The sequence below is a fragment of the Glossina fuscipes genome, unplaced genomic scaffold (genome assembly GCF_014805625.2).
Source record: "Glossina fuscipes isolate IAEA_lab_2018 unplaced genomic scaffold, Yale_Gfus_2 177, whole genome shotgun sequence".
Taxonomy (NCBI): Eukaryota; Metazoa; Arthropoda; class Insecta; order Diptera; family Glossinidae; genus Glossina; species Glossina fuscipes.
In genome coordinates, this window is record NW_023998520.1 from 860,114 (window position 1) to 882,289 (window position 22,176).

The 22,176-nt window shown below is 34.4% G+C and overlaps 1 protein-coding gene across 2 annotated transcripts in view; it reads right to left on the reverse strand.

Moving 5' to 3' along the window:
* The window catches only part of LOC119641773, a 54,921-nt gene extending 33,045 nt beyond the window's left edge, over window positions 1–21,876 (reverse strand). Inside the window, exons 1-2 of one of the 2 annotated variants that reach the window (XM_038040613.1) lie at window positions 21,538–21,876; window positions 16,741–17,090 (exon numbers count right to left, since the gene is read on the reverse strand). The gene's annotated coding sequence lies outside the window, so the exon portion shown is untranslated. Of the gene's footprint in view, window positions 1–16,740; window positions 17,504–21,537 lie in introns of both variants that reach the window. The other variant, XM_038040612.1, reaches the window with a different exon arrangement.
* Window positions 21,877–22,176: the final 300 nt, after the last annotated feature.

Sequence of the window (22,176 nt, forward strand, 5' to 3'; positions counted from 1 at the left end):
TTCCCTTAGTAGTTCCAAATCTTTTTCCATTGAGTGGTATTTTCCCAAACTACTAAATAATAGACAACCATAACGCATAATGGCCCCAGGGCCGCTAGATAAAAACTCAAATAGATTTCATCTATTACCGGACATATCCCCCCCAAGAAAAAAAATTAAAAATTCTGACTTTCCGGTATTGCCAATCAGTAACATCACTCCTATTGATAAAAAATATGTTGTTATTTTTTCAACCGATGTTAGTATAACAATTTCACAAATCAGTCCTTTTGCTATAAAAAATGCCCTAGATAGCATTGCACCATATATAGACTCTATCTCGATTCTACGCGTTGGGAATTTACTTGTCCTCGCTGGGAACCCGCGCGCAACCGAAAACCTCATAAAGTCGAAATCATTACCAAAGAATTAACAAAAGTAATACCTACGCTGCTGTTGCCTCGCAAATCGAGCGTAATAAGCCTTTAACTCCAAATCCTTCGAACGAAATACCTATTCTACCATCAACCAAAAATTATACTGCGAAACCAGTTCCACCGTCCGTCAAAGATAATATTGAAAAAAACAATAGCAAATACTGAAAAAATTAAAACAGCAACACGTGTCCTAAAATCTAATATACTAAATTCCCCAGAATCAACAGCTCTTAACCCTAGTCAACAAATTACAAGTTGTAATGAATCCAATCTTTCATCCCTTAATCAACCTTCAATTTCAAATTATTCAACCTTCAATTTCAAATTATACCCATTCGTTGCACTTCAAATATACGCAACCTCCTAAGTACAGATTATTCTGCTGGGAAGAACAAATTATTCACGCAAAATTCCTATAGCGACCTTTTCGACGGACATGCTGACATGTCAACTTAACCCACCTACCACTCCGTTTCCATGTCACTACAATTAAATAAAGTTTTTAAAATTCTACAATGGAACTTGAAGCAATTTATTAATAATTTTGTTGAACTCCGTACACTCATAAGTGATTTTAATCCAACCATTATATCGCTTCAAGGGACCCATTATAGAAGCTCTTTTAGTCCTATTCCACGCAAATCATATACTGGATACTTCAAGAATGCTGTTCAAACAAGCGCATAAATTACAAGCAGTAGCGAGACAAATAACCTTAAACATAAAATTTACAGTGCTTTCGCTCTATATCCCACCTTCGCAATCGTTTTCTCAGCAACAACTCAGAGCAAGTTGTTATGCTTTTCGGACAACGCCGATAAATAATATTATAATTAAAACTGGTCTCCCAACTTTAGAAAATAGACTTTATGAATTAAGAGCTAAAAGCTTCTTAATTCAACACATGACGTGAGAAACATTATTATTGCGAAGAACAATCCAAAGCCACTATCTGCAATTGACTATTGTTTGTACGTCGCAAAGGAATCGGACATTCCCTTAAAAATTTTCCGCTATTTTGGTGTTAAACGTCCTTGGATTTTGAAAGACTGCTCTTTTGACATTTCGGTATCTATGCACAAGAAAGAAGGTACTCCAAATTACGTCTTCAGAAATCTAACAGCTGAAAAAACCCAAGTACTGGAGAGTACTGGTAGGAATCTTTTATACACAGACGGCTCAAAAGCTTCTGGTCTCCCACTTGCTTATACCGTGGTAGATGCTTCAGGACATGTTCTTCTCAATCACGTATTTCACGAAAGTACTTCAACTTTCACAAACGAAGCTAGAGCTATCCTGCGAACCTCTCCCATAAAAACAAACTCGAAACCGTCATTGTTACTGATGGTTTGGCTGTATTAAAATCTATACGGAATCCTTCGATTTCGAGATGGAGCACCATCAACAAATTAAGGAATATCATTACAATACCCGGCGAAAAAATTAAAATGTTATGGGTACCTAGACATATCAGTTTGTTGGGAAATGAACAGACAGGTTGAGAAAATCAAGATCCACACATTTTTGAGAATTCGCCTTGGTCATACAATTGCAACTCTCTCTTCCTCCCCAGTATGCAATGGCGGACAAATTCTCACTATAAAGCACATTCCTTGTAACTGCCCTAACCTTACCTTGGCTAGAAGTATTACGTTTGGAACGATTAACCCTATGGACATTCTACAATCATCTACAAAACAGAATACCAATACAATTTATTACTTTATCAAAACTGCTAGGCTCAATATGTAATGCACTTTTATAAATTGGAGGCGATAGCCTGTGTTAAAATAATAATACGCTGATTTTTTATATTATGTCTCTTGCTCTCTACGTCAACACTGATATGCAGGCGATTTCATGCTATGCACTGCTGGTAGCTGCAGAAAGAAACTGAAAAACAGTGCATTCGAAGCATTAAAATTCGTCTTTACGTCGTCAAAATGGACACCCACCTTTGAAATTGTTTGCGCAGATGCGTTTGGTTAGCAAACTGGCGTGAATAATACATTTACAAATCAATAGCAACATAACAATAACGAAATATTTATTTGCATGAAAAGGGGGGTACATAGGTATTGCTTTATACAAGGTTCTTTTTGGTTTCGGGGAAGTTACCTATACAAGACTAAAAATGAGAGACTGTAAAATACTTCATTTGACAAATGAAAGGCCATGATTTCTGTGACGAGCTTAAGATCCTTATTTCGCAGCTGCTTTTTAATATTTTATCTTTTCTCAATTCTAATCGGGCTTTTCGCCACTGACGTTTTCCAAAGGGGGTAGAAAGCGTGAAGAACTTGTTTGTATATACAGTAGCCCATTAAAGTTTTCAAGAGCCCGCGAGATAACTTTTTAAATAATGGAAAGTAAATTCTTATTGAATGTGACTCATATCATTCAATTAGAGCCAGTTTGCTAAAGGAGGTTGAATTTGACATGATCAGTAAGCATTAAAACCCTAGCAAATCGTATGCAGCTCGGAGAAAAGTTTAGGAAAACAACAAAGAGCAATAAATGTTCATGGCACCTGCAACCGTTTCTCTTCTCTCAATGGCGCCATGTGCAATTAGAAATACGAAAGTCGAAAGGGAGTAGAAAGGCAAAGAAATGTGTTTTGCGAGGAATCTGCCAAATAAAGAAACTTGGCAATTGTCTTAAAGTTTTCAATTAAGATTCTATCGCCATTTTATAAAGCAGGAGGACAGAATCTATTAAGAATCACTTATTTATTTAATTCTATACAACATACAGATACTATTGAATAATATTCAAGTATAGTATATACGGCTTATAGTTTTGCAAAGTTTATAAATCGAAAGACACATGAACCAAACAATAAACATAATAAATATACACCATAAATCGATAAACTAACACAAGAAAAAAAGTTAAAAAGTATGTACCTATCTAGCATAGAAGCATCCGTTCACCCGACAGGGATCAGAGCTAGAAAAAATCTATAAAGGCTGAGAAGCGATCTCAAGGTAAAAATACAAAAGCAAATTATAGGAAATATCAAAAAATTAAAAATTTAGTGTAATCCACATCGGACACGGATGTTAAAGAGAGCAGATTCTATAATTTTAAATAATAACATATATATAATAGGTTGAAGGGAAAGTTCTGTCGTATTTTATTCATGTACTTTGCTTTAACACACATCCAAGAGATTTAATGTGATCTCCAACAGTTGTATGATGAATGCCTAACTTTTCTGCAATTTCTCGACTTGTTAAATGTGGATTATTTTACAGCATGGATCGCAAAACATCGTTATCGATGACTTTCTTGGAGGCTCAGATCCCCGGAACGAAATTTGCACGAACATTTACAATATCTTTTGCAAATACCGCACATAAATTCTTACATGCAACCGATGCGCTGCTTCCTTTTTGGAATTCATGCAAAATGCAGTGTCATAAATGCACTTTATCTACTAACATGCTTTTCACTTTAAATATCACAAGTAAGTGATGAGCGGTAAAAAGGCTATTTTTATATCATACAGTAGCTAAAAAAACAAATAAAAAACCGAATGACTCTCTAGCCAGATGTGTTTTTTATATACAACAAAAATTATCTGCCTATTTAAAATACGGCAGAACTTTCCCTCCAACCTAACATATATAATATTGTTATGAAATTCGCTTTTAGAGATACAGTCCGTATCACTAGATCGTGGATATTTTATTCAAGAGAAATACATTTCAAAGTTCTTTTATTTTACTACTTTGTCTTTCACAACAGTAGGAATATTTATTTACAATTTATTTTTGGCCGTACTCTCAACTTCTACGTTCTTGCCAGACTAACTCTACTTTTCACAAATATTCTATTTATATACAATTTTACAAGCATCTTACTATACTATCTATACCTAAATTTATGGTTTCATTTCTAATCCCAGCCTGGCTTTCCTCTAATCGTTTTTATCGACCTGCACCTGCATGACGCGCCTACGAATGTGCACTTAGTTTTTACCTGTCTGCTTTTCCGCTAATCGTTTTCATCAGCCTGCAGCTGCATGAGGCGCCTGCAAAAGCTCATTTGATTTTTTCTTCTTTAGGGGATTTATTATTACGAAATTTACTTAGCTGACATTAACTGAATTTGGAATTTTCGTAACAATATAATGACTTTATGACAATGAAGTAAGTTGTTGGAGAGACTAAATTGCAAACGTCATTTAGATTTTCACAGGAACACTAGGAGGGGTTAAATAACTCATAATTAAACTTCTGTAAGCTAATTTTTAGGAAAAGAAAATTCGAAGAAAGAAAAGTAGAAATATAGAAGTTTATTTCAGTTAATAAAGTTTGCAAATCAGTAACACTATTTATAAACTTTGTCAAGAAGATATCAGTTAATATAAACTTCAGCTTTTCTATTGAAGATAGAAGATAAAGAGAGCTGCAATTAATAATTTTTACTCATGTGATAGCACCGGCTGTAGCAGATCACAACCCACGTTGTTTAGAGCCTTCGTTCTGAACTGTTCACTAAGAATCGTTTCAAAACAATATTTAATTGATTCATGACAATAAAAAGAAGGATATTTCAATATTGGTTTAATCAAACTCCTGCTCTTTGCAAGTCAATAGTACTCTATAGATGAACGTTGAGTAAAGCCAGCACGACTCTATCTTTATTTATGCGGAAGTCATTTTGTAGATTGAAAGTAGAGAGCAATTAGCTCAATGAACAAATCTACATTTTCCAATTTATATGAGTTAATAAAGTACTCAGGAGCGAATCTTGCATTTTTTGGGTTTAATATCACAGAAGTAGGTGGTGGCCATATAGCCAAGCATACTGAATTGGATTATAGGAAAGACGAGTTGTCTTTGTCACCGATATTAAAAGGGGCCCATGGTTTAACTACATGGTTAATGTAATGGAAAAATACAATAGGATATAAGTGGTCGCCGTGAGGGACTGGATTTTTATCAAAAAGCAAAGCCGTTAAAAGAAGTCATTAACGATGTGTTATCAAAGTAAGAACTTGACCGTTTCGCTGAGGTGAAGCGAAACTACCGTAGTAGAGATACAGAGAAATTGATAATTTGATGAGCACATTTTTCGGTTTTCATAGCATGTTCAACATGCCTCTGTAGTTCTCCATTTCACTCGAATGGCGTAAGAAAAGCCATCATCGTATTGTCACACGTGGCAATGTAGAGGCACATTAAAAAAGTCATTACCATAAACATCGTCATGTCCACGACTACCAACCTTCGGGATTCCGGAAAGCCATTTCGTTTTTTAGACAAAATTAAAGATGGTTAGCTTATAATACGCAAACATTCTTTGCAATTATAATTTCCCCGTTTTGTCCAATACTTTTTACTATCTTTTTGTTAGTAGCATAACTCCATAAAATTTCTTGCCTTTGATAGCAAAGTATTGTTTCAATTTATTTTTCGCTTCGTCATTCGAGCTGAAGGTTTCGGGCTCTAAAAAATTGTGTAGGGACCGGAACGATCAATAAGCAGCAGGTACTGAATCTAAGGAATATGGTGGGTGTTATAGCAACCACATCTTTAAAAATATTTGGCGGGCTACCAAACCTATATAATAAATTCTTTCGTTTTTGTTTAAGTGAATCGTTCACTTGATAACAGTAGATCAGCTGTCAAAATATATGGTGAGAATGCTACTTACGCATGAACTTGGGCATGAAAAATACATTTGAGTTCTGCGAGTCAACAACGAGGTGACTATCCGAACAGCCTAACAGATATGAATAAGTCGATTTCTTGATTTTGACTTTGTGCATTTTGCTACGATTATATGAGAGCATATTTATTTATTTATATCTACTTATTTATATGCATTCACCATGTGATATTCACGATGTTATATGTAGACTCAAAATTAAATATAGCCCATTGAGTGTATTCCGAGTTTATTGACTTAAGACCGTCTGAGAGAGATCATGAGGAAGCTTCCTTGCTTTTCCAGATCACAAAATTGTAAACACCTAAGAGTTTTCAAAGTATTTCGGTTTCAATTCAATGATTCTTACGCAATTCTCCGTGTGAAGCCGCTGATTTTCACATTTTATACTTAAATCTCTCGTAAGACAATGGTTCCTTAGAATAACCTATCATAGAAGCATACGATTTCATGGTATATGCATGTATGAAAATTTGAAAAAATAAACATACGAACACCGATCACATTTTGAAGGAAAGAATAAGACTGCCTGGCCATTTGCAAATTAGGTACATCCGCCAGAAGGCAGAAGGCGAGGAATCTCGACTAGCAACTCGATGGTCGTGGGTTCGAATCTCAAGTGCGGTTGAGTTTTTAATAAAAGTAGGTACGTACATATGCTCTTTTAACTAAAAAGAGGAGGTTACAGTTTTTAATATAGATGGCGGGAAGACTTTTTCTTTTCTTTCTTATTTATTGGTTTTGAATAATGACTTTCATGGAAAAGCTGAACACAGCTTGCCAGTGCTTCTTTTTATATTTTCGATTTAATTAATTTTTTTTTTTTAAGTTTAATACTTAGTTCTTGTTTCTTCACTACAGTCTACAAGAAGAGGAAAGCTTTTTTAAGAGGTCCTTAAGAGAAAAGACTAAAGATACATGTAGAAAATCATTCCACTTACTGAAAGTCCTTTAAAGGGAAAAAGGGTAGAAATCTACAAAGACTTCCAATCAGCTTCTAAACGTTTACCATGAAAGTAGAACAGACGAACAATTTCGATCGACAATGTTCAACTCAAGTCATTTGTATATAAATATTGTTTAGATGTCTTGCACACTAACCATTACGTGCCACTTGTACCATTTCTCCAATATGTTGCGCGTGAGTATTATATTAAAGAATACTTAACAATTAGCATACAAGAATTATATTCAGCTTTGATCGAATCTTTTATATCCACAAAGTTTATGTTAAAAAAAACTTACAAACAAACGAATAACATATTTATTTTCTATAATATTAAAAGTACGTTGTCGATATCTGGCATATGTATGTAGGTACCCAGGACCACCCAAAGAATGACGTTGTATGCACTCTATGAGTTGTGAGCGCAAAGCTCAGAACCCTGACATTTTCTTAATTTATGTTTTACTGAAGATATTTCCTTTGATCTGAAGCATTTCGACTTACTTGCAATCACTGCAATGTGCTTGAAGCTGATATCTTATTTTTTGCAAGCAAGCAAGTGTGTATCGCGGGTATTATACAGGCGAACAGTAAGGTAGATGGAAATGGTTAGACCGACTCAGATTTTGACACTTGTCTAAAGTATATATACTTCATAGCCTCTAAATCCTCGTTTTGGGCATGATAAACTTTTTTACAAAATGGATGTACAGTTACCTTTTCGCGGTAGGTACGAAAGGCTAGGAGGGAACCAATAGACAAATTGACGTCTCTTCAAAGTAAGTCTCAATGAAGTTCGTGAATAGAAAGAGACAGATGACTTCTAGTAATCAATATATTGGTGAATTAAATAAGTATATGTTAGTCACGTAATGTATGTATGTTTTTAGCATCCGAGATCATCAAATAAAGTTACGGCGTCTTTCAAATAACACCTGTCGTTGATAAGAACTTTTCATTACACGCGTTACAATTACAAGCGTTCACAGTTAAAGGGTCAATCAATCGTCAACGATACTATAGAATATTTTACGAATGCATGAGTAAATGTACGCATAATATAAGAGAATGGTCATTTCAGCCAGATAGCAATTTCAAGATTGTTTTAATTTGCTTCTTCAACGTGTAACGTACTCACAAATGCAAACATATATGAAAATAAATAATCCGTAGATACACATTTTAAATCCACAATAAGATTATATAAGATCTACGCTTTTTAATTTCTTTCTTTTGCTTTAAGCGTTATTTTATTGCTGATGGTCCTATACTGGTGTTATGGTAGTAGCTTTAAATCTTTACAATCCGTATGTATTTTGCCGTATTTTATTTAAGTTTTACAGTTTCTTATAGCTGAACACTGTCAGTTTTACTTATTGTGGCTGGTTCTTTCATACTTTATGACGAAGCCTAAGTAAACGGTTTTGTGTTTATATATGAGCTTCTCATATATTCTTATTCTGCGCCAGCATCCAATTCGTGATTCTTTCACCGGCAATGCGCTATGGAATTCCCGTGCTGTAAATATATTATTTATTAATATTCGCAAAAAATTTATAGAAAAGGCGCATTAGATCTTGATGCAAAATCCTCAACCTACCTTTGAATAAAGATAGAGTGCCACTACAATCATTATATTATATGACCAATCAATTGAAATGTTTGTACTTATGTTAAAAAAACTGCGTGAAATTTTTATTTGAAATATGCGTGCTGTACATTAGGTTGGCACAAGTGGTATTAACACTTGTTGTTCGGTTTGTGAGTTTATAGTTTAATGAGTTTTCTGTAAAAGTTCAAAATTGCTGTAGGCGAAATTTTGAAAATAAATAAATTCATTTGGGGAATAATTTATATTAAATTTGTATCTAAAAAAAAAAAGAAAATGTTATAAAAATCGTAGGGCTACCAACCTACAGCACAAACAAAAGTTTGTAAGTGATATGCAGACTTTCACTTGGGGGAAGACCCTTAACGATAATTTTACCATAGCCGTACAGTACAACAGTTGCTTAAATGTCAACCGAATATCTTGATAAAGTCGAATCGACCGGAAAAATCATACCACAGCAAGCAAGACGGCTGAGTCATATTTTTTTGAGTCATATCAGTTTTCCTCAGTTTGCATATTAAAACGAGGTCTTTGCTCAAATAAAACCCTTAAGCCACTGAATGTATCTACATTTTCCAATTTTTGTGAATCAATAAGATATTGAGTGGTAAATGACTTTCTTCTTAATAATGACAACTTTTTGCATATTTGTAAATTTAACATCCTTTAAAATAAAAGTAAGTAAATTCTAAGTGGTTCATTACTGCAGAATCGAAAGTAGCAGTAGAAAATGCATTTGTTAGAAGTAGTAGCCCATTAAAAAATATCGTCGCACTATGTAGGAAATATTCTTTTAGAGTTAACAAATCGCAAAAGTGTTTTGCATTGTTACGGAATGAGAAGAAAGTGAAGATTTAACTTTTTTAAGTACCGGCAACAATTTTTGTGGTTATGGTAATTGCTTTGACACTTCTCAGTATGTTATTTGAAGTCATACGTAAATCCGGTTTTCACGTATTTTTTAAAGAGAATGTTTTAGAGTATTTAATTACTATGTTGAACCGCGGTGGGTACATACTTAGGTTAGAGAGCTGTATAATCGGAGTATTGTGGATTCGGGAGATTTAGCATGATACAGTGGCTCACTGAACAAGCGCAGTCGTAATAGAAGCATAAGCTAAGATTCTGGATGATACTTATCATTAGGTAGAGTGAAAGGGAGACAGCAATTTAAAAGTATTTTAGCAAAATTTTCCAAATTAAGAACTAAGAATTTCCATTATAATTACAAACAAAATACAAACACGTTAGCTCTAATAAATGCCAACGTATAGTGTGAATTATCGCTCTATTATAACGTTACGTATGGCAAGTTAAAATCTGCCAACATAGTGCCACTATCAGTATATTTTAAAGCCTCAACGACATCGTGAAAAAGAATGTCATGTTTCACATAGCCAGACACATCCAATGCAATGTTTTCATTGTCAAATTTCAACTTCAGCAGGAGCTGGAAATTCAAATAAATAGGATGGAAACTAAACTAATATGGCCATCAAAACTGTCTTAATATACGATGACGATGTTAAATTGTTTTCTTCTTATCAGCTTCAAATTGACTTAGTTAATTTAGTTACATAGTGCTCGTCAAATGTTATGAAATTAAATCTAAAAAAATGCAAGACATTTTCTTTATATATGAGGAATTCATTCAATATTGAGTTTTTCATCATTTACGGAATTTGGAAAACATAGATTCATTCATCGATTTCGGGATTCTATTCAACTTGCACATTGAGCTCCCTTTAAGGAAAGCTGGGTTCGCGCTAGGCTTCATTAAGAGGTAATCTAAACATATTAAAGATCGTTACAATACAAAGAGGCTATACATGTGCCCACTACTTGAGTATCCCTCTACAGAGTGGTATCTTTCCTATAGGTGTTATGTAGGTCCAATTGAATTTGAGTTAGAACTTTCTCTCTTGTTTGTCTGCCTCCTTATGAGAATAGGTGGCTTCTGTTATCCTTACCGTCACTTGAGAAACGCAGATTTATTTTTGGTGTTTCCTACTTAGTTAAATTAATTAATGGTACTATTGATTCATCCACATTACTTAGTGAGATAAGCGATATTGCTCCTAACCGCACTAGGCACTCTATTTTCATAAATCTTACTCAATGTAAATGTAATTTTGAGTTATATAACCCGTTCAGAGTTGTTTGCAGAAATCTATTAAAGTAGTTATGCTTAATACGTGCGGCTTGCCCATTTGCATTTAAAGTAACTTGCATTTTTAACATCTTACTATGATTCGAAAATTAACTGGTGTTGTTTATCGTTATCAATTGCCAAGTTTTTGCACGTTTACAACCACTTAAGGGTTTACATACACCTTGTACCGATTGTGGGCGTGCCTGTATGCTAGTGGTGTACATGTTTTTTTTTGTTTATTCTTTTTTTTTCTTACTTCTCCTTACGTACTTGGTATTAGCTTTTAATAGTAATTAGTGTAAGATTTACTTCTAAGACATAATTGAATTCGGCTGTTAATTTATTTTAGCTGAGTTTCATGTGTGACTAAATGAATAAAATAAATAATTAAAAAATCCCCCGTCAATACGATCTAATTAAAAACATGGAGGCCGTTGAAAAAAGTTCCGACGAATGGAGATCAAACTTTAGGCAGGTTTACGTAAACGCTAAGTAGAAAAAGTCTGTGCTTACAGATGTTAGGTAATATGCCATGTTAGCAATACCACTACAGTCGTCAACATACTGTCCACTACAATTTTTATGAATTGGAGGAATGAAGCCGCATCTATAAATATTGGGGAAACCATTAGTCGAGAAAGTAAAGTGAAAGTAACTCATATAAGTTGTTTAATACGTATTTCAAAACATTAAATAAGAAAGCAAAAAGGTAAGCGCTTAAGGCGCACTTGCAAGAAAATTTTAGGCTACGTAAACCATTAATAGGTTTCCTTATTCAGTCAGCTGAATGGGAATGTTAATGATCCATTAACATGTATTAAACTATTTTTTCTTTAATTGATCATATAAATATTCACGTGTTTGCTAATAACTACCTTAGTAACCTTGTTGTACCTGTAAGTAGATGTTACCTTTCCTTGATTGCCGCTAAAATTTTTGCACATAATATGTTCAGCATTTGGACAATCTAATTGGAATATAATATCTGAGCTCTCTTACTACAAAATAAAAAGCTTTTGGTATCTTTCTCTAATTGCAGATAATAAGTGGGTTAATAGTTTATTTACATACGTTAGTAGCTTCTTTGGTATACGAAGTGCCTTTACGTTTAGATTACAAACATAAGGAATTGCATCTCCACAGATTTAATACATAGACATCACTGAGTAGCAACTATAGCTATTTAAGAAACCCTCGCTTGCCGTAAAGGCCGAAAGATCTAATGGTATTTTTTCAAAATCTCTTCCGCGACGTGGGTACAGATTCTGCCTGCGATGAACTAAACTTGCAAGCTAGATATATGCTAGACATTATTTGCAGCGTTGATTAAGAAAATTTTCCGATAAAAAAGACTTACCATCTTCATTAAACTAACTCTGCGATATGTTTACAACAAGATTTGTGGGAAGTCATGCCGGCTGAATTGACCGAGACGAACGCAAAAAAAATTGACTAAGTCAGGACTTAGAGAACGAAAGATATTAAAAGTATGGTGACTGTTGTTCTGGATTTTACCCCCAATACAACGCTCTTTCGAATGTTAACTATTAACCAGTAAACGTGGCGAGGAGAATAACCCTAAGGATGATCTATAGATGAAAAAGGTCAACAAGGAAAGTTTTTCTTAACAGTTGCTGGGTTTGAAAATGGCAGAAGATGAATGTGCGCGGAAATATGTATGGAAATTTAACGCTATAGCAGAAAAAGTAGTGACAATCGGATTAAGCCTCCAAGAAGAGTTGCTCGTTATTTTAATTTGATTAGTCTTCCAAAGTCGATTGCGTTGGAATCGTGAGACGAATTGCCTGGTTTGAACATTAAATTAATTGAGAAGGAAGAGCGAAGCAACACATGCGCACCCACCAAATGAATCAAGCACCAGCGGCTAAGTGCGCATGGCTTAAGATACGATCGTCAAAAGCAAATATCATGTTATACACAAAAGCAACGAATATGTAGGTAGCACAAGCGTTAACAAGAAAAATGGCAATATGCGTGGATGGTGGGACAAAAGGTTTGAGCAGCATAATGATGACAACAGTAAAACTGAATTCTTTGCGGCAATAAATGAGAAGATTCTATCGTCAGATAGTTGGTTTGTTGACAGCTATGCATCATCTCACATATGTTGTAACCGAGATTTGGTCGAAGGGTTCGAAGAGTATAAGGACGCAATTGTCCTTGCAGGAGATTACAAGGCCAAAGGACATTATACAGTTAGTTACGAAGAAGTTTAAAGCCAAAGCATTGAGTCATTGTTATATTGTTCAGTTCATAAACGCAAAGAAGGTCATTGATTAGTTTCTGTTTAGTATCAACAGGCACAGATTTTTGCAAGCATAATCGTTCATTACACAATTTAATGACACAATTAAACAGTAAAATGACACAATCGTTACTGACACCTAAGGTTTGATTGTCCAAAAAATCGTCCCAGACGCAGTTAGTCCTAGGATTTCAAAATTAGCTGCCAATAGGTATTTCCTTTGCCCTTTGCATGAGAAGCAAATGCATTCAGAAATCATTCACTAGTTCAACAAATAAGCAAAATAAATAATCAAAATAGTTTATGTGGACATATGTGAATCTATGCCTGAAACGTCAATTGTGGTGCAAAATATATGCTTATTTCGATAGATCATAAATCTAGATTTGCATGCGCTTACTTTTTGTGAAGTAAAGATACCTTTGGGAAATTAAAAGATTTTTACCTGATGACTGACCGACAATCGAGAAGGAAATCGAAAATCCTCAAAAGTGACAACGGTGCAGTGTTTGTCAATAAACCAATTGGTTGTTACTTGAACCAAAATGGAATTTTGCGCCTATTAGCAGTGCCATTTACACCGCAACGGAATGGTATCGCAGAACGCTTTCATAAGATGTTAAGATGTATGCTGATTGATGGAGGAGGAGAGGATAATTATGTGCTGAAGCAGTTTACACGGCAGTAAATCTACATAATAGGGTATCAAGTAGAGCGCTAGCAGGAATAACGCCTCGCGATATACGGTATGACAGGAAAGGTGCAGCAGCACATTTAAAAATATCTGGCTTATGTCAATTGCTTTAGACAAACGTCAGCGAAATAAATTTAAATCACGCAGAACACGTTACGGTGGATTGTTCTAACACACTACTAGCACATGGATTGCTTGACAACGAAAGTACTTGGAACAAGCGCGGTTTGTAAGCCTAAAAAATTGTACAACTTGGGATGTTTGATGTGTTAAAACGATGTCTTAATTCCAGAAAAAAAACCAAAAGAAGCCTTGTGTATTGCGGGAAGCCATGCAACAAGAATACCAGGCGTTACTTAAAAATGATACATGGAAATTATCGGAGCTGCCTCAAAGACAACAAACAAGTGGATTTTTGACTTAGGGAAATATGAAAATATAGAGTGCTTCAAAGCAAAATTGCTAGCTAAGAAAAGGTTCCCAAGCCGCGAATGACATTTGCGATTGCGGTAAAATACGAATTGGGTCTTAACCAAATGGATGTCTGAAACTTAAGAAGTCGCTTTACGGATGGAAGCAATCTGGTTGCGCATGCAATTACAAATTAGACAGTATTTGGTAGCAAACTGGCTTGTAAAATTGAACCTAGCGTTTACACCGAAGACACTGACGCTGAAATAAGCATTGTTAATATATAAGTTGGCGTCGCACTTATAGCATGTTCCGCTAAGGGGACGGTGAACTGAGTCAAAAAATAGATGACAGGACAGATCAAAATGGTAGACAAAGGGTCTGTTCATCATTTTTTTTAATCTCCCGAAAAAACAAAATAAATGTTGATTTGATATAAAGTCTCTGTTTTCATATCTCATATATACTTTGTTCATAATAGTAAATTGACAACGAAATCAATCTTACCGAATTTGTATCACATAGGTGTACTTTTTGGCAACCACTAGAAATAAGGATTTTCAGAAAATATAAAACGACCTAATTGTTTACGTTTTCAACCTTCAATATACGGGTTTTCGTGAAAACTGTGCCTTTGCATGAAAAGAGTACGTATTTGGTGTATTATTTTCACAAAGGGTGAATAACTTTATTAAATGAAGTGGTGGAGGATATCTAACGGTCAGCCTTGCCCAAATATAATGTTTTTACTTGTCTATGGTTTCAAACTTTGCATAAGCCAAAATCCATTTGTGATTAAAGAAGAATTTTTGATTATTTCTTAAGAGGGCCCATGTGGTTATATTGGGTATACATTACCATTCGTTACGTTCCATGAAAAATTTAAAAGGAATTTGATCCTGATGGAGCAATAGATCTGTTTCAATTTCATTAACATGCTTATGCTATGTTATTAGAAGGAGACTTCTGGGTTTACTTCCAAATAAGACACATAATTAGTTTTTATTTGATTGTTCACTAGCACTTAGAGACTACGCGTTTGCATTTGATAGAGTAATATAACTAACCCTGCAAAGATCTTATTATAAAACGTGGGTTATGTTAAGTAAAATTTTGTCTGCAAGATTACGCTAAGCCTTGATTTCTGATATGTTTTTGTCATAAAATGCATGTCCCACATATTGTGACAAATTTGATTAAGTAAAATATGAATAATGTTGTTTCAATTATATATGCTTATAGAAGCGTCGGAAGGTAAGTTGATTCAAATCATCGTTTCTCTCGAAAAGACAACACATTGCCAAATATCTAAATAAAAAAATTTCAAAAAGGTAAACACGATCAATACAGAAAGATGTGCTTTAACCGATATTATGCTTTCGTTTATTGGGTTAACTGAAAAATCAAATTTTACAATGCGTCTTGCCAGGCTTAAAGAGCTGCTTATCGCTCGTAAGGTAAGATGTGGCCGTAATTATACGAATACTAATCAGCTAAAGGATTTACGAACTTCGTATTCGCCTGTTTTTGCATTTCATTTTGTGTCGGTTATTTATTTAATTTTTGTGTGAGTTTTTCAACAGACATAGTTGCGTAATAATGATTACTGGTTGGACGTCATGAAACCCATCAAATTATACAGTGAATGTCGCATAAAAAATTAAAGTCATGCTGACACTTTCCTTCATTAATCGTGGTATCTTCTGCCATGCCAACAAACTGTTGGCACGGAATATTTTTCGGGTGTTTAAAGGCGAGGAAGGCGACGAACTTGAGAGATTCAGAAGAATAAATAAAGGTTTTCCATTTTATAAACGAAATATCCTTATGTTTTGATCACAATGTTCTACCGAGCGTAAAACACTCGAAGCCGGTTTAGAGAAGTTTTAATACTGATTTGGCCTGGAAAAGTTTTTTTTACGTGCAAAATTTTGGAGTTGTATTCGCAACCTTAAATTGGTTAATGACACTGATAAGTAATATGATTACTTCACATGTTTTGACACGTTTTTGTCCGTCCTATATAGACGTTTGATGTATCCAATCTCATTGATCGAAACGCAATAGAAAACGTATATTATTAAGTCGGAGAAAATATTTTATGGCTTATTCTTAAATGAATTGAGTATTTTAGTAAATCAAACAACCTTACATCGGAACTTCAGGGTGCACAAACATAACTTAAACTGTAAAAAAGGATCTTAAACAATGGAACACTGAAAACTATCCTTTACCGTTCACGTAACTTTTAGTCCTCATGATACCTTACCTTGGAAGACAAGAGATAAATCAAATAAATCGAATAGATCTCCAACAAAGAATACCTGAGGAAAAACGATTTTTCTTTCTACACATACTCTTTCTCTTTCAATGGCATTAGTATCATCTACATTTCAATCCTAGATGAAACGTAGCCTTAATACCAGTTGCGCTTATTTAATATTCGTAATACTCGTCCGTACATCCGAACTAATGAAAGTTTTTGCTCTGCACCATATCGTTCGACAAATTAATTATCTTCAATAACGTTGAAATGAGCTGAATTTTTTCATATTTCCACTTACCTTTAAAAAACTTTTTCAAATATTTAAGCCGTTACAAATGCGAAATTTTCACTCCACACTGTGTTCCACTCTCTTTGGGAATTCAGAAGCACACCTCGTCCTCGGCAGTTTTCTTACTAATTAAGTAATTTTTGTAATTAAATATCGCTCGTCCTCACTTAGCTTTATTCCCTTTCATAGAAATTCGCCGTAATTTTCGTAAACCTTTCGTTACCCTGCATTAGTATAGTTATTTCCACTCTTATATCTCTGTGAACTTTATTCTCTATATTTCTTAAGTTTTGTTCTTGATCACATTTATGTTTTTAAAATTTCCTGTGTTGTAATTTTGTGTGTTCGTAAATATATACCTATAAGCACACGTAGTTATGTAAACATATATACATATTTTTTTCTTTAAATTCATATATTTTTTAATATTTTTCACTTGTTGGTTAAAAAGCAAAACATATTTGCAGCGCGTATTTTTTGTTTCTGGTAATCAAATATGTAATTGTGATGCTGTTACCGTTTATTGTAAAGATTTGGTGTGAACGACAAGAACTAACTTCACTATTTAATTGATGCCATGTGTTAGCATCAGACACAATCGCCTCATTAAATTCAAAGAGACTTGGACTCATAGCGTTTTTAGTCTTCTTTATATAGCTTCCGAAGAGCGGCGCTTTGGCATACCAAAGCAGCAGCAGAAACTACAATAACACCAGCGTCACTACTGGACATTAGTCAACTACGCGTTGTTCAGCAGCAGCATCGTCATCAGCTACCGAATAGAGAATCAGAATCAGCAAAAGCCAGCGACAAAGATATAAAAACAGAACCGCTGAGCTGAAACCGATAGCCGCGTTAATAAAAAAAACGGCAACAAAGCTCGCTACGTAACTGCAGACACGTACACATACAATGAAATAGAATTAACAGAAAGAACAACGATTCCAACGTAACGGATTTGAAGAATAAGAAAGGTAAGAACAAATGATGGTGGCAATGCTTTTACATTAAAAGACGTCAGTCTTGTCTAGCAAACAACAGCAACGGTGCTCTATACGCTGCACTGGCTTCCAAAGAGCGAAATTGCAATACTGGGATGGAGATAAACGAACGGTGTGGTGCACCAGACCAAAACAAAACGATCAAACAATTTACATCAGACTTGGACAAGTCAAATACTGTATAAGAACTGAGTAACTAACTGACATAATCAAACAAGAGCGTCTCTGCCGGCAACTGTGATACTAATAAAATGTGTTTGTTTTCTACTGCGCCGGTTTAGATTAAAATAATTTGCAAATTTTTGATCTTATTGTGTATATAAAGAATAAAAATGCACATACACACACACAACTTCAGTATATTATTCGAGGTTGAGGTTCGGTCTTTGTTGGTTTGGCTGATATTTTTCTCTTGAGCATGATCAAGCAAGCAAGCATTTGCGGCTGTACTCTGTAATACAATAGCATTTGAAATTGCGACGGTCAAGTTGAACACCAAAGCTTACTGCGAGGGTCTTTACAGCAAGTTTGCTATCGTAGCAAGCATATTCATTCATTCTGCCCTATACATGCATCACGGAACCAAGAGAGAGACTAAATGTAAATAAGGAAGTTTATAAGACTATTTTCCAATATGAAACCCGCGAATGTTGGCTTTTTTATATTTATTTTATTTATATACAATAACCGGCAAATTTTGTTATTCCCTCTTAGTTTTCAACTATCGTCTACACAGTTATATATATACATTATGTATGAACATACATATTCACAGATGAGAAATAAAGTAAAAATAATGAAAAAATTTTTCAAGTTAGAAGTGAGTTGGCTGGTCAGTTCTTACTGATTTCATACTACTTTTGGACGTTGGAGCCTCAACATACAAATATATGATCTTTAAAGCCGTTTATGCTTGGCTCGTTCTTGTCTTTGTTTCGATTGTCTTATTAGTTAGTTCTTCTTTTTTAATTTTAGTCCTTAGCATGTAGAAGTAGTTTCTTTTCGTTTTTGGTTTTATTGCTCTTGTGTGGTGAGAACTTTGGCTATATTCAAGTTCTTGGCCGCAGACAGGTTTGGCCTATTCGAGGTTGCTTTGTGCGATTGCCATCACGATGATATGGTGATGGGTATACTGTTTATTTCGATGCTGACTTCTTTCTATATTCACAAACAAAAACGACATCAATGCAAGTTAAACGTTTCTGTAGCATTCTCGTAATATATGCACGCAAGTATATGTCTACAGGTATTGATATTGAATGTAAGCATGTATGCATAGCATCTACGACGCGAGCATGCTTTTATTCATATATGTAAGAATTAAAACGAAAATTGTAGTGGATGTTGTGGAATTAATGCGCACTGCCAGGCATGCGTGAACGTATGTATCTATCTGTACTTTATGTAACATGAAATCACATAAGCAGACTTTTTATTTCTTTTATTGATGTAATAAATAAATAGCGGTAATGTAATTGAAATTTTCTTTATATAAATTAGAAAAAGAAAAATTTGGCATTTGGGTTATCCGCAAAGGAGCAACTGAGTCAACCGAACACAAATAAGTCTTTTCTCCTCAAATTTAATCTTCATGCGAAATTGCGAGCTACTTATTTTCATATTAATAAAAAAACATATTTAGGAGTCTATTTAATAACAGTTCTGTAGGCGCGCGTTACGATATTCATCCTTTTAATTTGTCAATAAGAAGACTTTCTTCTTAAGGGGATAGTTTGAGTAGAGATGATCACTGTTGTGCTGCTTCCATAAAATTGGATACGCCGAATAGGATATGGGCGAAAAAATTGCATTAAACTTGGTACAAAGGTTGAACTGTGCTTCTTAAGCTACTTCAGAATTGTAAGTGCCACTTTTAGGATTAACAGATAAGCAAGATTCTACAATTACCTTGAAAACACATTGCCACGGCCTTTCGGATCGTTAATGTTATATAATCTAGTTGCGAGATGACTGTGGAGTGAATTTTTTAAAGCGTTCCAAAATTTAAGCCGGATTAATTCGAAAAAGCAAGTTGAGCTTGAAGAAGTTGTCAAGTTTACTTTCATGCTGTCCGAGCTCTTTTGGTGTTGTGATTGAATTTATTAACATTATCACACAGTGTTGAGTGAACGCATATGTTCAACTTTTACAACATAGATTAAGTGCCTAACTTGAAATTGGTCCAACTTCTTTATTTGTTAAATGGCACTGCATGCCTTTTGAAACTTATGAGCAAAATAAAATTTTTTTTATGTTGAAAAAAACCAAAATATATTATATAACAGAAAACATGCCTCACAGGTGAGAAAGCAATTTCGCATGCAGCCCAAATAGTTTTCAGAATTTAGTTTATATTAATAACAACGCTATTGAAATACTAAGTTTTAGAGAAAAAGTTTACAAGACGTTTTTTTATGAGGTTGTTTTTTGAATGTAGGTACGTTGGATCACATATCTTTCATGAGCGTGGAACTAAAAAAATGGCGAGCTGGTTGAAGAAATCGAAGGAAAATAGTTTTTCACCGTATATTATTCTGCAAAAAAAAAAAACGGAAATAGCCCATTGGAGTTACTTTCATACTGCGCTTTTAAACCGAAATCTAAACGAATTTTCAACTGTAGAAGCCATTTGATAAATATATACTCCTGCTTCTAGGCTCTTTCGCTGATCAGGCCGGTTCCACTTTTGTATATTTTAAAGATTATGTACTTTATCAGTTAGATTTTAATTCTGAGTCCATCAAAGTACGTTCGTTAGAGTTATTTAAAAGTTAAACGTGTTTATACATTTTCTCAGTAATTTGCTACGGAAAAAATATGACACATAAATCTTATATAAAAGTTAGTTTCCACAAGTTCGGAAACATCAGCAATTAAGAAATATGAAATGCTTTTTCTGCAATGAATGTTTAATTAACTATTAAACTCCGGCACTAAACGAGGGAAATGGAGGAGAGCAATAACTAATATATACAATGATTTGTTCAAATCGTCCAAACTTTGGGTGCATAAGCCTTCATAAGCCACTAGACGATATCAATAATTTGGCCTTGGGAAAGTGTCACAACTTTTGCTCAGTTTAAAATAAGAGAAAGAACGCGCCTCCGAACGCGAATCTCCTACCGAATAAAAATTTCAAACTTAATATGCATGAACAAAGACGGATGCTCATTACCTTTCGGCAAGCCTACACGTACTTCAAGTGGAAATTTTCGATTTTCGTAGACACGGAAAAGTGTGATGAACAATTTGCTTTGTTATTGCACTAAAAAAAGCTGACTATTAGCGACTTCTCCTCGCATTGCGTTGATTTTGATATTTATCACAGGGAATACAATTTTTTATCATAGGTAAAATTAAATGAAAATTTAAATATTTAAATCCTTGATAACAAACAAGTTTCCACGTGTCTATATTCAAAGAGCAAAGTGGAAAAGTTCATCAGTAATAACGAGCATCTAGCGTTCAAAATGTTGTACGTAGAAACAAACATAAATGCATGTAAGTCGTACAGGCAGGTATGTGCGGGGGTTCTAGCTTTATTCACCGTACGCCCCAACGCAACGTCTAATCAAAAACGACCTTACTCACTACACGTCTGTAGAAACAGCGGAATTATAAAAGATTCAGACATGTGTTTATATATAAGTGTATATATTTATCTGATTTTATGCATATAAGTATATATGCATGCCTGCGTGTATGTTGCATATACTAGTACGTGTTCGCGCACAATGCTCACGCACATATACCGAACGTATCTATAAAAATATTTATATATGAATAGATGCATGTACATACGCACTTTGGTAACGATAGGGTTGATTGTGATGTATTACACTGATACGCAGAATGTAACCGGTTTCTTTATTTTTAAGTTCAACACTGGATTTTGACCTTTAACGCGTAATTAAATTTTTGCAAAACATAGAACATTGAATTTCAACCAGTTATGTTTTTCTGGGAAAGTGTTTTTTATTTCATTTTGGTAAGTTTGAAAGAATTGAATAACTAATGATTTAATTATTTTATTGTATGTTGTAGTACCACTAAAAACTATTAAGAACATAGGGATGCAAATAGCTGCGAATTTAAATAGTTGGTATTTTTTTACATATTTTCTCAGATCTACTTTCTTTCACTTGATTATTACATTTTTTCTTTTTTTTCTTTAAACCGCTTTGAAATGTTTAAATACTGCAAATATTATTATTAGACTGTATACGAGCATATGTGCAGACTTAATGAATTTACCCCGAGCCGGCATCCTTTTTAGGACCATTCATCAGGCAGCCATAAATCCTTTTAAGTTGCACAGAGAGAGTCGATATCTTCTCTCATTGCGATGCTGTTAAAAGTACGCACGCGTCTTTCATACAATTCCAACTAACGGTTTGAATGGATTATGTTGTTATGTGAGTACTAAAGAAAAGAAAAACGTGAC